The 19,282-nt window shown below is 36.3% G+C and overlaps 1 protein-coding gene across 5 annotated transcripts in view; it reads right to left on the reverse strand.

Annotated features, from left to right (window-relative positions):
- The window catches only part of CHRM3 (cholinergic receptor muscarinic 3), a 487,827-nt gene that overhangs the window by 382,538 nt on the left and 86,007 nt on the right, over positions 1-19,282 (reverse strand). For all 5 annotated transcript variants that reach the window (XM_081569292.1, XM_081569297.1, XM_081569293.1 and 2 more), the window contains one exon: positions 15,595-15,703. The gene's annotated coding sequence lies outside the window, so the exon portion shown is untranslated. The remainder of the gene's footprint in view (positions 1-15,594; positions 15,704-19,282) is intronic.

Raw genomic sequence — 19,282 nt, forward strand, 5'->3', positions numbered from 1 at the left:
AACTATACTTCAAAATTTTTGACTTATAAATTTTATTTACACAATTTGTAGTAGTAAATTTTCATCAATTGTTTCATTCATTTAGTATTTAGTGTCTATTCTGGGTTCCAGGGCTAGAGGTGTATGTGAACAATACCAGGTTTTTTTCTCTGCTTCCATGGAGCTTACATTCTGATGAATAGATGGATAATAAGCAAAGGCATGAGTGTTTAAGAAATGATACACATATAATGGAAACACAATGTAGAGGTGTGTTTTAGAGTAGCTGGAGTGCTCCTTTTGCACTTGATAGGCAGGAAGCCACAGGAGAGGTGACATTTACAGTGAATCCTGAACAAAAGGGAAGAGGCATCTGGAGTGTGAGGGGAGAGCGTTTCAACCCACAACAGCAGAATAGATGCAAGCTTGGCAGATAAAGCAGCATATTCTCCTCTTGGCAGAGGAGGATAGTGGGAGGAGGTGAAAAACAGGGGTAGGTCATGGTCACAGGGAGCTCTGAGAGCCATAACAATGTTTAGATTTTATTCAGATATTCTGAAAAGCCCCTGCAGGATTGTGAGCAAGTGAGTGACAAGATCGACACAAGAGTGGTCAGGGCAAAGCAGGAGAGAAGGGGCCACTTAGAGCACCCTAGGTAAGACTGATGACTAGATTGGTACTGGAAAAGTTGGAAGAAAGAGGACAGATTTACAATGTTGTTTTGAAGACTGAGTTAATAAAACTTATAGATGAACTGAATGTGGGAAACGAGAAAAGAAAAAATAATAATAACACCTAGCCTTTGGTCTGGATCTCCTGGAAATAGTCTGGAAAACAGAGATGAGACAGATGAGGGAGAAGAAAGTTTGTGGTGGGACACGTAAAATCTCCAGTTTTATTTTGGACAAGTTTTTTTTTTTTTTTAATTTTTAATTTTATATTGGAGTATAGTTGATTACTAGGCTTCCCTGGTGGCTTAGTGGTAAGGAATCTACCTTCCAGTGCAGGAGACATGGGTTCCATCCCTGGGTTGGGAAGGTCCCCCGGAGAAGAAAATGGCAACCCACTCAGTATTCTTGCCTGGGAAATCCCATGGACACAAGAGCCTGGTGGGTTATAGTCCATGGAGTCACAAAAGAGTTGGGCATGACTTAGCAACTAAACAATAGTTGATTAACAATGTTGTGCTATTTTCAGGTGTACAGCAAAGTGATTTACTTTTAAATATAACAGTGAGAGACTTTAGCTATGACCAACCTAGACAGCATATTAAAAAGCAGAGACATTACTTTGCCAACAAAGGTCTGTCTAGTCAAAGCTATGACTTTTCCAGTAGTCATGCATGGATGTAAGAATTGGACTATAAAGAAAGCTGAGTGCCGAAGAATTGATGCTTTTGAACTGTGGTGTTGGAGAAGACTCTTGAGAATCCCTTGGACTGCAAGGAGATCCAACCTGTCCATCTTAAAAGAAATCAGTCCTGAATATTCTTTGGAAGGACTGATGTTGAAGCTGAAACTCCAATACTTTGCCCACCTGATGCAAAGAGTTGACTCATTGGAAAGACCTTGATGCTGGGAAAGATTGAGGGCAGGAGGAGAAGGGGATGACAGAGGATGAGATGGTTGGATGGCATCACTGATGAGGTGGATGTGAGTTTGAGCAGGCTCTGGGAGTTGGTGATGGACAGGGAAGCCTGGCATGCTGCAGTCCACGGAGTTGCAAAGAGTCGGACATGACTGAGCAACTGAACTGAACTGATATATAGATATATACACATACATACACATATGTGAGCTTCCCCAGTGACTCAGTGATCAAGAATCTGCTTACAATGCAGGAGACACAGGAGATGTGGGTTTGATCCCTGAGTCAGGAAGATCCCCTGGAGGAGGGCGAGGCAACCCACTCCAGTATTCTTGCCTGGAGAATTCCATGGATAGAGGAGCCTGGCGGGCTACAGTCCATAGGGTCGCAAAGAGTCAGACATGATTGAAGCGACTGAGCATGTATGCATGCATAGGTACATGTATAGTGAAACGGAAAGTGAAAGTCGCTCAGTCATGTCCGACTCTTTGTGACCCCATCAACTGTAGCCCGCCAGGCTCCTCTATCCATGGAATTCTCCAGGCAAGAATATTGGAGTGGGTAGCTATTCCCTTTTCCAGGGGATATTCCCAACCGAGGTATCGAACCCAGGTCTTCCACACTGCAGGCAGATTCTTTACTGTCTGAACCAACAGGGAAGCCCAAGGTATATGTATATATACACCCTTTTTCAGATTCTTTTCCCATATAGGTGATTATAACATATTGAGCAAAGTTCCCTGTGCTGCAGAGTAGGTCCTTGTCGATTATCTATTATGTATCTAGTAGCATGTACATGTTAATCCCAGCCTCCTAATTTATCCCTCCCTTCACATTTTCCCTTTAGTAAAAGGGAATGTTTGTTTACAAGCTTATTTTGGACAAGTTAACTTAGATCTACTATTAGGCATTCAAGTAAAGGATACCATCTTAGTCACATGGAGTCTGATCATCAAAGGAGGGATCAGAGCTGGAATTGTTACATGAACGGTTGAGTCCTGCCCCAAGGCCACAGGTGCACAGCCTTGTAGCAAGGCCATACATGAGGAGCCCAGAACCAAGGTCACCTCCTAAGCTGACTAAGCCCCTTCGTAACTGTTGCCAAAAGCCTGCCTGATCATCACCAGCAGACTCCCTGATCCCAAATCAGGCAAAAATGTGCATCCTGGTAGTCACTCTATAGCATCCTAACCAATCACCTAATGCCAACCTTCCAGCGGGAATTTTCTTTGTCTTGATGCCATAAAAGTTGGCTATTAACCATGAATACTGTCAACTTTACCTGGCCTGTCAGGAGGTTAGCCCACTGTGCTCACAGCACTCTCATTATCTCTGCTCTTTGTTCTTAAAAAACTCACTTCCTTCCAAAATGCTATGTCTGGAAATTCTTTTCCAACCCCTGCTCAGACTGCCTCAACATGAACTTGGACATAGTCAAAGGTTTGTTTGGAAGTATGTTAAAGAAAGTTATAATACAGAATGATCACCATAATATACCATAAATTACAATAAAATGTTACTTATGCTGTAAGTTTCTTTTAGAATAATACTTTGAGACATGGAAAATGGGAATACATTACTATACTTTGAGAGGAAAAAGGTATGAATAAGGTGATTCCACATTTGTATAAATATATACAAATTTTAGAAGACAAGAATATAAAACTATTTGAAGAGTTACTTTGAAGTTTTTCAGTGTTAAGAATAGAAGTGTTTATATTACTTTCTGTATCTTTGGTTTTATATTTTCAAGTTTATAAAAATTGGAAAATTAATGGTCATAAACACAAATGACTTTAAATATATCAGTCAGTCAGTAAGTTCATTTGCTTAGTCGTGTTCGACTCATTGTGACCTCATGAACTGCAGCACGTCAGCTTCTCTGATCATCACCAAATCCTGGAGTTTACTCAAACTCATGTCCATTGAGTTGATGATGCCATTCAACCATCTCATCCTCTGTTATCCCCTTCTTCTCCCACCTTCAGTCTTTCCCAGCATCAGGGTCTTTTCAACTGAGTCAGTTCTTAACATCAGGTGGCCAAAGTATTGGAGTTTCAGCTTCAACATCAGTCCTTCAAATGACTAATCAGGACTGATTTCCTAATCAGGACCGGTTTGATTTCCTTGCAGTCCAAGGGACTCTCAAGAGTCTTCTCCAACACCACAGTTCAAAAGCATCAATTCTTCAGCACTCAGCTTTCTTTATAGCCCAACTCTCACATCCATACATGTCTACTGGAAAAACCATAGCTTTGACTAGATGGACCTTTTTTGGCAAAGTAATGTCTCTGCTTTTTAATATGCTGTCTAGGTTGGTCATAGCTTTTCTTCCAAGGAGCGAGCATCTTTTAATTTCATGATTGCAGTCACCATCTGCAGTGATTTTGGAGCCCAAGAAAATAAAAGTCTCTCAGTGTTTCCATTGTTTCCCCATCTTTTTTGCCATGAAGTGATGGGACTGTATGCCATGATCTTAGTTTTCTGAATGTTGAGTTTTAAGCCAGCTTTTTCACTCTCCTCTTTCACTTTTATCAAGGGACTCTTTAGTTCTTTTTTACTGTCTGCCATTACAGTGGTGTCATCTGCATATCTGAGGTTATTGATATTTCTCCCAGCAATCTTGACAGAAGATTGTGCTTTCTCCAGCCCGGCATTTCACATGATGTACTCTGCATATAAGTTAAATAAGCAGGGTGACAATATACAGCGTTGACGTACTCCTTTCCCAATTTGGAACCAGTCTGTTGTCTCATGTCCAGTTCTAACTGTTGCTTCCTGATCTGCATACAGATTTCTCAAGAGGCAGGTCAGGTGGTCTGGTATTCCCATCTTTGAGAGTTTTCCACAGTTTGTTGTGATCCACACAGTCAAAGACTTTGGCGTAGTCAATAAAGCAAAAGTAGATGTCTTTCTGGAACTCTCTTGCTTTTTCAATGATCAGTGGATGTTGGCAATTTGATCTCTGGCTTCTCTGCCTTTTCTAAGTCCAGCTTGAACATCTAGAAGTTCACAGTTCATGTACTGTTGAAACCTTGCTTGGAAAATTTTGAGAATTACTTTGCTAGCATGTGAGATGAGTTCAAGTGTGAGGTAGTTTGAACATTCTTTGGCATTCCCTTTCCTTGGGATTGGAATGAAAACTGACCTTTTTCAGTACTGTGGCCACTGCTGAGTTTTCCAGATTTGCTGGCATATTGAGTGCAGAACTTTCACAGCATCATCTTTCAGGATTTGAAATAGCTCAACTGGAATTCCATCACCTCCACTAGCTTTGTTCATAGTGATGCTTCCTAAGGCCCACTTGACTTCACATTCCAGGATGTCAGGCTCTAGGTGAGTGATCACACCATTGTGATTATCTGGGTCATAAAGATCTTTTTTGTATAGTTCTTCTGTATACTCTTGCCACCTCTTCTTAATATCTTCTGCTTCTCTTAGGTCCATACCATTTCTATTCTCTATTGTGCTCATCATCTCTGCATGCAATTTTCCCTTGCTATCTCTAATTTTCTTGAAGTGATCTCTAATCTTTCCCATTCTATTGTTTCCCTCTATTTCTTTGCACTGGTCAGTTATAACAAAACAGCTAAATGTACTAAGAAAGATTTACCAAAAATAGTTTTAGCAACACTTCATTCTGTAACATTACAGTAAATTTATTAGCTAAGAAATATTGATGCATATTCTAATGAATTTGCTTATAAAAATATTACTTCATAATTTTTACAGAGGAAAAATTGTCTCAGTATTTCTTCTGTTTTTTGCATATATACATTTTTGGTTCCAGAGAACTTTGCATACAATGTGTCATACTTCACCATTTTTACCTTTTACTTTGAATAAGTGGCATATGGTTAGTCCATCCATCACTCTTAAATTTACTTGGAAAAATGCAATGTGATAACCACTCCTGTTAATTCCAAAACAAACAGACTAGGGCCAAGAAATGTTTTGTTTTCCCTTAATGTTGATGTGGGTGCCACACTGGGAATGATCAATTTTGTGTGAACTGGGTTGCACAAGGACAAAATGTGGAAAGAATGGGTAGGGTATATCATAGACATTGGATAGTATTATATAGATCTGCAATTGAGGAATCAATGTAACATCTTCCTTTATCAAATATACATTTCATGATCATCTACTGAGATGCAACAATGTAATTAACTCAGGTGTAATAAATATTATCTTCCTGTACTAAACAGTAACATGCTATTTACCAAATTAAATCGATCACTGTGCTGTGTCTTGAAATTCTACTTAATTTTCCTTGAAATCTTATGAAGGAAATCTGATATTTGCAAAAGCCAACCCCTCAGAATTTGGTGTTAAAATTTGATGCAATAGCTAATATGTCAGCTACTTGCATTTAATTAAAAATGTTTGCCTGTAACAAAGAAATTAGGAAAATGTGTTATATACTGGTATTCAAGGTCAAGATTAAGGCCAAAGCTAAGCTGAAACCCAAGATTTTATTTTAAATATGTGTTTAAATAAGTATTCAAGTTCATAATAGAACATTCCTTTAGGAGATACACTGCAAGGATACTCTTCTCAGCCCAATGAACTGGTGAATCCATGTAAAAAGACTGTAATCCAAGTTCAGAGCAACAACTGGTTATCAATGACTTTCTACAGACAATAATTAAGACAAATTACTACATTTACAAATTAATAAGCAGAAGCATCATTAAATTCCACTAACAATTATTTACTTCTATGTGCCCTGCTTTGTGCTAATTTTGTAGGAAGAACTGTAACAAAACTGAAATACGCAAACAACCTACTACTCTTTATATACAATGGTTTTTCTTTGCCTTAAACTTACCACCTCTACCTTGCAATTTATGTGCCTCTTCCTTGAGGAAGGTGTAGATATATCCAGCTTAGTAAGGAAGCCTGAAACATTACCATATCTGTTTAACGTATTTTTAATGGGTTTAATATTCAGAGCATTTCGGTTGATTTATTTTTCTGCATTATTTGGTATGATTATATGGTTTTGACATTTTAATTACTTTATTATTCAAATGCTACATTTTTCAGGTAGTTAGTACCTAGGGCTGGGACCCAATAATAATTACTTTGTCAACAATTTTTACTTTGGCAGATTTATTTTTGCTCCCTACAGTGAGCAATGGAAAAAGGCAAAATTAGCACAGAGGCATTACCAGTTTTGCTCCACCTCAACACTCTTTCAGCCCATTGTCAAAAGGTTATTAGAGGGACTTTTCTGGTGATCCAGGAGCAAAGACTCTGTGCTCTCAATGCAGGAGGCTCTGCATCAGTGTTTGATCCCTGATCAGGAAACTAGATGCCACATGTCAGAATTAAGAGTTCACATCCCACACACTGCAGCTAAAAGATCCCGCATGCTGCAATAAAGATCAAAGATACCTCATGCTGCAACTAAGACCCGGTACAGCCAAATAAATTAAAAAAAAAAAAAAGCTGCTAGATATTATCATTTGACTATATTATTTTTAACTAGATTGTTTCATAAAAGCTAAATTCAAAAATGAATTAAGAACAATTGCAAAATCTTCTGTGGCATAGTTGTGTGTCAAGCACTGATTTTTACATCATTTGGGAAAAATCATGAAAATCATGTATTCAGAGTTAAAAAGAAGGTTAAGTTTTCAAATGTGAACCTGTGCTTCATGGGAAGAAAGAAGTATTTTTTAAATGATTGCTTTGTTATAATGTTTTCATCTTATCCCAGAAGAATAGCCTACTTTATCTATCATGGCAGTCAAAGTAAACAGTTTAACATCCACTTACTCACTGAGCTTAATAAAGAAGTCATTATACTATTTCCAAAAATCACTAAAAACGATTGGCTCACTGTCCAGTTGGAAAACTGGCTTATCACAGTGCATGCAAGGCCGCCACTTTGTTTTTCAGGTTTTGAATTGTTCTTTTTGTCACAAGCTCTAAGTACACATCTGATATTAAATTATACTTCTTATTAAGTAAAGCATATGAATCAATGACTGGTTCCATAACCAATTTTCACCTGATTAGGTAACATGCCCATGCTATTTCACAGTTCAACACAGAGAGGACTTTAACTTGGGTTTTACAAATTGCTCCTATTCCTTCAACTTAATCTCCACCCCCACCCACCCCACCTTGGGTCTCATAGGGTTCAAGTTTTCTGTCCCCCATCAGCTGATTGCACTCTCAGTGCAATCTGATGGTGTGCAAAATAGTCTCAGGGGTTTCTCCTTCAGATTCTGACACATCTACAAATATTCTTAAAATGAATAAAGAAAATAAGATAGCAAACACATGAACCATCTTAAAACAATGACTGAGATAGTTTATAAAAATTTTCCATTCTGGAAATGATTAAAATACAAACTTTTGGTGAGTAAGAATTTCAAACTCTGTAGTCTAAAACTATGCTTTAGAAAAACTTTAAAGCAAGAATTCTTCTTGCTATAAAAAGGTCATTTATTTAAAATCAAATTTATTTCTATTTGTGTGTGTGTATATATATTTAATGATACATATCACTGTAAATTTATATGTACACACATACACACACACACACATATATATATATGCATAAATACACACATATTCTACTTCCTTTCTTTCCACAACTCCTGCCCCTCACTCCTCAACGGCAACCTAGAAATATAAACTCCACAAATACAGGAACTTTGTTTACTGTACATAACTCAGGGCCTACTACACTGAAAAATGTCCATTAATATTTATAGCATGAGTACATGAGACACCTGAGTTCTTCAGTTTCAAGTATTTAACTAACATAGTTTAAAACATGATTTTCTTTCCAGGTAATTTATCTCATTAAATTTCAAATGACTTCAAAATATTATAATCATCTTCTTTATTAAACAACAGGTATAAAAACCATAGCTTCTTCAAAACTATCTCTGCTTCCTAGCCTTATTTGTTTTTAGACTTTTTTTTTTCCTTCAGATCAGTTGAGTGGCACATATAAGAGACAGTAAAACACTGGTGATCTCTGTCTATCATACAGATAAGCTAAATGTAACACAAATCAGAACAATTCTTTGCAGATAACTGAGCTAAAAAGAGAGTGTTCATGTGAAAGAATTTGATGGGATGCCTGGTGGACATACGGCTTCCCTGATGGCTCAGTGGTAAAGAATCCACCTGCAATACAGGAGATGCAAGATACATGGGTTCAATCCCTGGGTCAGGAAGATCCCCTGGAGAAGGAAATGGGAACCCACTTCAATATTCTTGCCTGAAAAATCCTGTGGACAGAGGGGCCTGGTGGGCTACAGTCCAAAGGTTTGCAGAGTCGGACATGACTGAGCACACATGCTAGTGGATATAATATACTTATTAAGACCAAGAATATTAGTTTTCACCTTGTGGAATCAATTAATTATGCTACCACACACACTCACATTAATGTGAAAAAAAAATAAGATGTAATAAAACGTGTTAAAGATATCTGACTTTAATGGTAAACCATTCAATCTTAAAAACGGTTAATGCATTCTCCTGAAAGACACCTTCCTGTATCTGCTTGAGGACATGTCTGTAATAGATCCAGATTCTCATTTTTATCCATATCAATTGCTGGAGAAGCACAGAAGGGTAAATCTTTAATTATGTTATAAGCTATTTACTTTTCGGGATATAAAAAAGGCATGGTTTAAAATCTGAAGCATATTTTGAATATGTAATTTACTTTTTGAAAGCAAAATTATTTTTATAATTCCACATATAAAATATCATGTGCCTCCATATTTACATGCCATTCTACAGTGGTGAGGCTGTCACAAATTTAGGTTACAAAAACACGCATATAAATTGGTAGTGTACCCTGCTCCGTATGCATTTCCTCCTTTGTTAAAAAAAGACAAAGCCATGCTTGCAGAGATGTTGTGAATATTAAAGGAGGTTGTACAGTGAAACCCCACTGCACAGTTACTACTTTAGTAGATGGTAGCCATTATAACATTATCATTAAATTTCAACATGCAACTCAGTCCTTCAGCTAAAAAGAATGTCAGAAAATGGTCACCAAGTTGCTACAGTTTGAAGACACTAACAAAGCTATCAGGAAACAACCTGGAATTCACTCAAGTGTTACCTTTGGACATTAGAAAAGAAACAAAACAAAACCTGAGTCTTTCAAATGTATTATTCTTGCTGCGTTACTCTACTTACTTGAGTGTATCCAAGCTTTAGTTCAGGGATAATACCTACATGACTCCATTATATTTCTGCTGACACAACTGGATGAATATTCTTAATACAGGATCATTTCAAACATTATTCCTTTTTACTTAAAGCATGTTGATCTAAAATAGCTCACACATTGAGAACTGGAGTACCCTGTCAACCCATTTTCCTCTCCTAAAGATGTCTTTATTAGCCTAATGCTTCCCACTTATCTCTCTACAGCCATCTGTGAAAGCTGAATAGCTTGAGATACCCTGTGCTACTTATAAGTCTCAGCCTGTACCAACTACTGTGTGTATGACTGAAGTACAGTAAGTAACAAAGATGAAAGTCGAGTGTTTCCATAATGATTTAGTGAACTTAACAGTCTTTCCTGTTAAAACGGTACTATTTGAAAATAAATAGTTAACCTAAACAATTTTAAGTCCTCTTCCGGGTGATATATAGTTACTGAAATAAATTTCAGATAAAATTTCAGTTGGCTATATTACAAAGGCTTTTGCTCATTGACACAGAGGGGTTTTGGGGATTTGGTTATTTTTTCCTCTTTTTTTTTAAAAACAGTTTGAACATATAGGAACCTTTCATTACACTTAATAGATACATTCCTCCCTTCTCAAATGAAATTAATGGTAGATACTTTTCATGAATATATGATACATATACACACAAATGTGATATGCATTATAAATATAATTAATATAATAAAATCTTAGAGAGTTGGTGATGGACAGGGAGGCCTGGCGTGCTGCAGTCCATTGGGTCGCAAAGAGTCAGACACGACTGAGCGATTGAACTGAACTGAATAAAGCCTTGAGAACTACTTTATTTTTTCTTACTAATTTACATGGAGGAAATCATGCTAGCCTCAGTTAAGATGAGATTAAGTACTTTTTATCACTTTTGAAATGTTGATATAAAAATAATATGCTTAATGATAAACTACTAAGGAAGTTACTAGAGTCAGGTATATAACATACAAATGATATAACCATCATGGTACACTGCAAGTAGCCACTTTTCATTTTTCTGGTTATTTTTAACCATGAACATTAATAATAATCTTACTGAGGAAGATAAGGACTACCCTCAATAAGGCAAGAATGCAATAGGAAAGATGGATGCTGCTGTGGATTGAATGCTCGTTTGTCCCCCAAATTCATATGTTAAATCCTAATGCCCAGTGTGAGAGTATTTGGAGATTGGGCCTCTGGGAGGCGGTTATTAGGTTATGAGTGTGGAGCTCTCATTAATGGGATTAATACACTTATGATACAAAAAAGAGGCTCAAGAAGTTGCTTTCGACACTTCCACCGTGTGAGGACACAGCAAAAAGATGGCTTTCTAGGAAACAAGCCTGTACCATACACGAAATCTGCCAGTGCAGATACTGGATTCTAGACTCCAGAACTGTGAGGAATAAACTTCCATTGTTTATATGAGCTACTTAGTCAATGGTGTTGTTTTAGCAGCTTGCATGGACTGAGATAGAAATGTCAGCCAATAATTGAAAAAAAAGTGAGTGTAGTTTACCAAAGAGGCGTGTACATAGTACAGGGGTGAAAGAAAAGAGAGTAGTCAATTTTAAAAGGAGGATTAAGGAAGTTTTCATAGAAGGGAGAGCATGTCAAATGAGTTTGGAAGGATGAATCAGAGTTTGATGGGCAGTATCCGCAAACAGGAGGCAGCTTGTGGTGTCACACAGGTAAGGCTGGGGTGCTTCTAGGTTGGGCTTGGCCAGCAAAAAGGTGGAGGAGATCCCAGTAGACAAATGAAAGGGGGCCAGGAAAAGCTCCTTGAGGCAATCACAACTCATCTTATTCCACTTCTGGTCACTCTGCAGTAGTTATTCAACTTTAATCAACTCTTCTGCTTGTCCCTGAATACCTTCTGCTCATTAACAACTGTGAATCAGAGGTTTACACTATTCCCCTTATCACAATGATGCTATGCTTAGAATTATTACCTGATTGAGTAGACCTATTCTTAAAGTTCCACTGATAAACACTTCAATCTCCTGTCTCCAATTAGAGGAGACTTCAGTTCTGAATACCCTATGTCTCCTCCAAATTCTGGCACTTCTCTCTAGTTTTTAGAGATACCTTTTTATCAAGTACTAGACTGACATCTAAGTCTGACTCCTTTAGAAGGAGACTTCTAAGTTCACGAAAAATGTTTAATATAAACATCACAGATCTATAAAGTTTATGAAAATAAGTAAGGACACATGAGCATCTGTCTGTTCAGTAGGGCTGGTATTCCAACACCATGATGCTGCTTTTTCATTTTATTACATGCAAAATCCTAATATGAGAGTTCAAAATGTGAATGGTGGTCACGCTGAAGGACTGAAAGCATAGGATAAGGCAGAGCCCAGGAGAAGCATGACAGAAAAGCACCAGAGTCATCAGTGCATCTGGTCACCTAGGGTCCCATGCAGGGACAGCAAAGCAGCAACCAAGCCTAACCCCACATCCATGGTTTGTGGACTCCTACCTAGGAATCCACCTCCAAAGCCTTTACCCTCAAAAGCTTTCTCCACAAACATGACTTTCCTTGTCAGGTGCAAACTTGATAAAAGCTAAAGTTATTGCAAAAATAAACAAGAATAAAGGAGACTGTGTATAAAAGGATTCAATAATGTTATAATCTGAGTTATGGACAAGTCAGGTTCCATTTACATGTGGAATACTCTCTGGAGGCTGATATGGATGGGTACAGAGAGGGACTGAGCAAACATCACCATTGTTTCAGATGGGTTATAACTAACATGTGAGGGAAAGAGACTCAGCTTTCTGTTCTGAGTGATACACAGCAGCCAGCCACAATCCATTCCTGTATTTATCCAATTTATCAGTACTTTCCACATTGGAAACAAATCATGACTCATTTGAAAATTGCCACCCATTCCAACCACTGAATGTTGTCCAACACAAGTCCAAAAGAAAATACTTTAAATTTCTTCATAATAAGAACAAGTATGCAGTCTGTCTTCAGGCATAGGATTATGAAAACAAAAGTTCAAACTTTCCTTCTCCACTACTTTGTGACACATATTCTATTTTTTCCATCTCCTTTCTTTCTTCCCTTTCTGTCCGGAAAGTCATTTTAAATGTGGTAACAGCCCAATCTGCTTAACAAATAAGGAGCTGATATTCCCTATTAGGCCTAAAAAAAAGCCAATGGATTTCTGTTACTTTTGTTTTTTTCTTCTTTCTATTTTTTAAATTATGAAAGTATGATAACACATTTATAGAAGACTTGGAAAATACAGAACAAAGTTACATATAGTTCTACTCTATATTACAATTATTTTTTAATTAGATAAATTAAGATTTTTAGTTAGAGTTTCAATATCGAGCTCTCAAATACTAATAGAATGAATGGACAGAAAAATAGAAGGATATAGCAGACTTGAAAATCACTATGAACCACTTCAACATAATTAATATTTATACAATTTTCACACAACAGCAGGATATAAATTCTATTTAGGTTCCCAGAGTCTATAAACCAGGAGACAAGGAACCTATCCAGGGATATAAAACAAAGGGGAAAATTTTCATGTTCTAAGGATATTGAAATAATACAGAGCCTGCTCTCTCATCACTGTGGAAGTTATGTTAGAAATCAATATCAAAAGATATTTGAAAATAACCCTCATATTTTCAAATGCAGTGGGTCACTTTCGTTTTTTAAATCAGGATATCATATTTGTTGCTTGTACTTGTAATTTGATTTAAATTATTTGTCTTTTTTGAAATTCTGGATCTAACAGAGCAAATCCTGTAATTGGACACATTTCTCAAAGTCCTTTAAATATAACATATGGCAAGACATTTTCAGAACAGAGAGTCTCTGATGCACATTATTTTATAATTGCACTAGATAGTAATCTGTGAATATACCTTCAAAATTCCCAACAAAGGTGCCAGGTATTGTGTTAAATCATCTTAACAAAAGCATTTTGGAGTATATTTTAATTATTTCCATTTTATTTCTCAGAAACTAAGAATTCAAATAGTTGAGTTACTTCTTTAGATTTCACCATTAATTCATAAACGGTTTTGAACCTAGTGCTTTCTGATTCCAAAACCTATAGTTAGCACCATAATCCCATGCTTATCCAGTGAATAATAATCACTAATGCTGACTGATTACCTAACAAGTGTCACACAGTGCTCTAAGTGCTCAACCAAATTAACTCATGTAATTCACACAACAATCCTATAAAATAAATACTCATTATTAGACCCATTTTACAGATGAGGAAACTAAGGCAAAGAGCAGTTAAATGACCTGTCCAACACTGCAGAGCTGGAAAATGATGAAACTGGGTTGCAACCCCAGGCAATCTGACTCTAGCCCCGCCTCACCCCACCATACTCAAGCACTATGCTACAATATAAGCAAGTGACTGCATGTTACCTGTTAATTAAGATTTTTGTTTCACTTATATGTAAAAATTTTATCTGTATAATAAACCATTGCCTCTTCAATGGTAATCATATCCAATTTCTGGAAAAAACTTGCAAACCACTTTTATTGCACTGGCCTGATTATATAATAATTCTTTCAATTTTAGTGGAAAAGTCTTTCTCTATATTACTAAATACACTTGTCAAAATTTTCAGTTTCAGTTTTTTATTTTAAACACACTAGTGCTGCATTCTGTTGGCTAAAGGGGATGGTCAGATGAGGTGTTAAAGAGATTTCAGGAAACAAAAATTTTAATATATTAAAACTGAATAAGTAATATCTGACTGCATTTCTACATTGTCCCCTTGGTATCCTGAAATGAAAATTACACATAAAAAGTATCTTGTATCTTGTCTCCTCTAAGTATAAAACACCTAAAAATACACTTTAATGGAGTAAATATTCTGGAGATCAGAACTAGAAGCCTAATTATTATGGCTGATGGGAATTTGTGTGTGCAAGTATGTGTGAGGAACATGTGCTCCTTATTTAATCATAACCCTCTCAAATACAAAAAAAATAATTGGGGTCATTAATTTAAGTATAATCTTATCATTTATCTCGCAGGTGAATAATGTATAAAATATTTGACTCTGTTAACCAATTTTAAAAGAAAATTGTGATAAGCTTTTTTTCCACCTTCCTACTTGTGGTATTAGTGAGCCACAGATATCATCTATTTTTTAGTAAAAACTGTTAATAATTTCAAATTCAGGATCTCATTTACCCTTTAAAGTAATCTTATGAATTACACAAAGCAGAATGTCTGCCTCTCATTTCATAGATGAAGAAACTGAGTCCTAAAGATTTAAGGGATTAGTTAGATGATAAGTGTTGGGGCTGGAACTAAAATTAAGGGAATTGAGTAGAATTTCCTTTCAACGACACCATAGATATCCCATGTCAATTACCATGATGCCTGTGTAAGTAGAAGTATATCAGATACCCTGTTAGGTACAACTGCAATAAAATTGACCTGTTTCAAAATATTAAGCTAAATAAGATTTTTCTGTCTGACACTGCCAGATTTATATGATATTACAGAACCAAAAGTCACTGAAACTTTCCAGTGACTACTTCATTCAGTTAAAAGGGAGGTAAAATTCTATACTTCTGAATTCTGCCAATTTAGATATACTTATATTACCATATCAAAAAGTAAAAATATATGATAGACGCATCTAAATGTACTTTTTCATTGTGCAATTGGTTGGTACATAGACTGTCTAGCCATGTTTCATAATAGTAACACAAATGCACATGTCTTACATATTTTTTGCAAGATAAATGCATACTGTGTTGAAAATCTCAATATATAACCATATAAATGATAATGAATAGAGAATTACTTACTAGTGAGGAGCCTTGGTGGTATACATCATGATGGGAATGGGTATAGTTCAGTCAATCCACAGTCCACTGAGAAACTCGTAACAGAAATAAGCGCCATCACTATTCAGACCTAAGTAGACACACATAGAAATGACAGTTAGTCAGTAAATACCATTTTGTACCATTTGCACAAGAGCATCTTTACGACCTGCAGCATTAAAAAAAAAAAGTCTGACAAGCAATCCAATGACAGGGCTTTAATTTATACAACTCTGTTAATGAGTAGTATAGCAGTGGAACCACACTATGTAAATCAGTAAAGAAGTAAAAAGTTTAGTGATTAGACACTATATAGTGATTAGGAAGTAATAAATTTAGTAGCAAACTGTACCACATTACTGGAAGGCTATAAATTTATCAATAAAAACCTCACCAAAAACATTTAACATTCTGTTGTAAATTTGGAGGGGGAGTTATATGCTAAGCACTTAGAGCATGTCTGTGTATAAAATTTCATTTAGTCTTGACAACAGCATTGCAATGCAGGTAATACCCTCATTTAACAATATTTAAGGCTGTGAGTAGGGCCCTACTCTATAATCTAAGCTTCTTTTTCATATCATATGGAGTATGCCAAGCACACATTTCTTCCTATGCTAACTTGTGCTCCCTATAACTTATGGTATGAAAGACAGATATCAAGAGACTTATAAAAACACGTATCTCTGTTACACATTTAATTTCCTAGAAAACAAATATGGTATTCTACTCATCTTTGTATGTCAAAATGTAAGATCTTTTGGGTATACACAGATATTTGTTGATTAAATAAATGAATAACGGCAACAATAAAGTAGAAACTGAAAAAGAGAAAGTCTCAAGTCACACTTTTGTTTTGTCAGTTCTTTCCTTTACTTACCAGAATTATCTTCCTGTTTGCAACACAAGCTCAAGAGGAAAGAATAAGAAGAATCATCTAAAAATCATGTGACTGAAGTTCAAATACATATCATTAAAAGAAATACAAACTATTTAGCAGTCAGTTTAATTTAGTTCAATTGGAGAGGTTTCTGAACAAAAAAGGTAAAATAACAAAAATTTTCCAGAGAGAGAGAGAGAAGAAAACAATCCATCTTTCACTTCTAGATCAGATACTAGCTGCTAACAAAGTCTAAGCACCTTGCCTGTGACCAGATCTCAAGGGGGATGGACCCACAGATAGAGGAGAAAATTGAAATAGCTAAAGACTCCAAGTAGAAACTGCATGATCACAAGAAACTACGAAGTGCTGCTCTGCACTGGAGATGCTGTAGAGAAAGCAGTCAAACTGGAGACCATGATGGTCAGATTCCAATTTACCCTGCAGAAGAAACAAGCATCCTGTCTGTGTAGAGCAGGGGCTGGCAAACTGTAGACTGCTGCCTGTGAGCTAAAAATGGTTTTCACATTTTTAAGTTGTTGGAGGAAATCAAAGGAATCGTTTAAGTGTAAATTATTTGAAATTCAAATTTCAGAGTCTATAAATAAAGTTGTATTGGAATACAGCCACAACATCTCACGTATTATATTGTCTCTGATTACCTTTATGCTATAATGGTAAAGTTGAGAGGTTGTGAAAGAACAGTATGACTTGAAAGGCTAAAATATATTTACTGTTTGACCCTTTACAGATATCATTGGCTGATTTCTGGTCTAGAGAATTATTAGTTCTCAATTTGGAAGGGATGATATTAAAGAAAGGGGGTGCTTTAGAGCAGATTGGAAGCAGGGGCTGGGAATCCATTTCCCTATATAGATCCAGGGCAATGCAGTATTATGAGTATAGCAGGGCTTTTTCTGGGGGCAGTGGGGTTCTTCCCGGAGGAAGTACCAGAAAGGGGGGTAGATTCAGCCATACTCCATCTGGCATACAGACTACAGGCTAGACCAATGAGGATGGATGGAGAAATCCGGCCACCAGAATAAATGTCATTTTTCAGTATGACAGAATGAATTTCTCATGAAGAAAATCAGATATCCAAGCTCCGATTCTCTCCCTGTATGTGCCAGCCTCTAGAAAGGCAGATAACCAGTTTGTTTGTTTTTTTCTTTTTTGGTTTGTTTTTTGTTGTTTTCTTGCTGAAGATCTTAGAAAGATTATAAGAGAAAACAGAGACATCCTAAGCAGGTAAAAGACACTCCATCTATCCCATAGAAAAGCAAATAGTGGGTCATATCTAACAACAGATAAACAGGGGATGAAGCAAAACAAAACAAAGCATAAGAACTATATTAAAGAGAATCTGCTACATAATACATGAAAATATACGAAGAGAAAGCATTTTCATTTGAAGGATATCAAAGAAAAGTTAAAATAAGTTTTCTAGAACAACCACTCCGTGCTTTTGATGAAGTTTGAGACAATACAGAATAAAATTCCAAAGATTTATCTTCAGAAAAGTTAATTAAACCGAAACAATGAAAAGACATTTAAGTGGTTTCCCATTTAAATATTAATTGCATCTTGATGACAAGAAGAGGGGTTTTGATCTCAAAGACTTGGGTTTGAACATCAATTCCACTGTTTTTCTTGCTGTATGACCTTGGACAACTGACTTTCTATTCAAAGTCTTATTTCCATCACTTCTTAAATAGGGTTATTCTGAGAACGTAGGACCAAATATGCATAAAATGTCCAGCATACTGCCTGTCACATAGGAGGCACAGGATATTTACCAGCTTCCTATATACTTTCTGACCCTGCTTACTGTCTCACCTTCTTGCCCTAACACTAATCATCTACCACAGTCATTACAGCTGTAGGAAAATGGTAGGTCTCTTCTATGTTGTCATATTTGAGTTTGCATCTTGTTTTCACTGGGTGGACTATACGTTTTAAACTTTGGACTCCTCGCTATTTAACTGGTAAATTGATATTTACTTAAAAATTTAATTCAGAAATGAATTCTGCAACCTCCTTAATTCCTTAGACAAAAAATATACAGCCACAACATTTTGTGCATAAACCTATTTTTATGATTAATACTGTATTCTTTTTTATTTACATGTATCTTTCCCAGGAGGCTATATCTTGGCCAAGTGCATTGATATGATACATCAAGATGACCAACTACGGCCTCCTGTAGAAGACAGACATGTGAACACACATACCTTCCTACATTTCTGCCTATTCACTGGCCTTACAGCAGAGATTGCGCCCTGATGCTTGTTGAACAGACAGCATCTCCTTCACGCGAGGTGCAACTTGGCGTCAAGCAGTGACTTCATAAATGCTTGGTCATAATAGGTTCTATTATTTTTTTAAAGAATAAATAAAGAATGAAAAAAAGAAGAATGATGGAAAGATGGTAAGGATTTGATAAAAAAAAAAAGGACACTTAGCATATAGTTGCTGATCCTGACCACTTAATTATCCTGGAAATCCATATAGAAATATGCACAAAATCATACAAATATCTTCATTTTATAGAGTTGGTTAAGTCATTTTTAGAAGTAGTTCCCCAGAACAATCTTCTCCCATATCTTGAACACTTACCATGTGTCACACTCTGGTAGATACAACCTGTAAGTCAGTTATTATTATTCTTATTTTTTTCAGAGGAGAAAACTGAAAGTGAGGAATCAAAATAGAATTTTTTTCTTGATTAATCATCACACAGGAAGTTGAGATCTAAGTCTACCAAATTCTAAAGTCAAGGTGTTCCACATA

This window comes from Giraffa tippelskirchi, chromosome 2 (genome assembly GCF_054371585.1).
Source record: "Giraffa tippelskirchi isolate mGirTip1 chromosome 2, T2T-mGirTip1v1.2.pri, whole genome shotgun sequence".
NCBI classification, from domain to species: domain Eukaryota; kingdom Metazoa; phylum Chordata; class Mammalia; order Artiodactyla; family Giraffidae; genus Giraffa; species Giraffa tippelskirchi.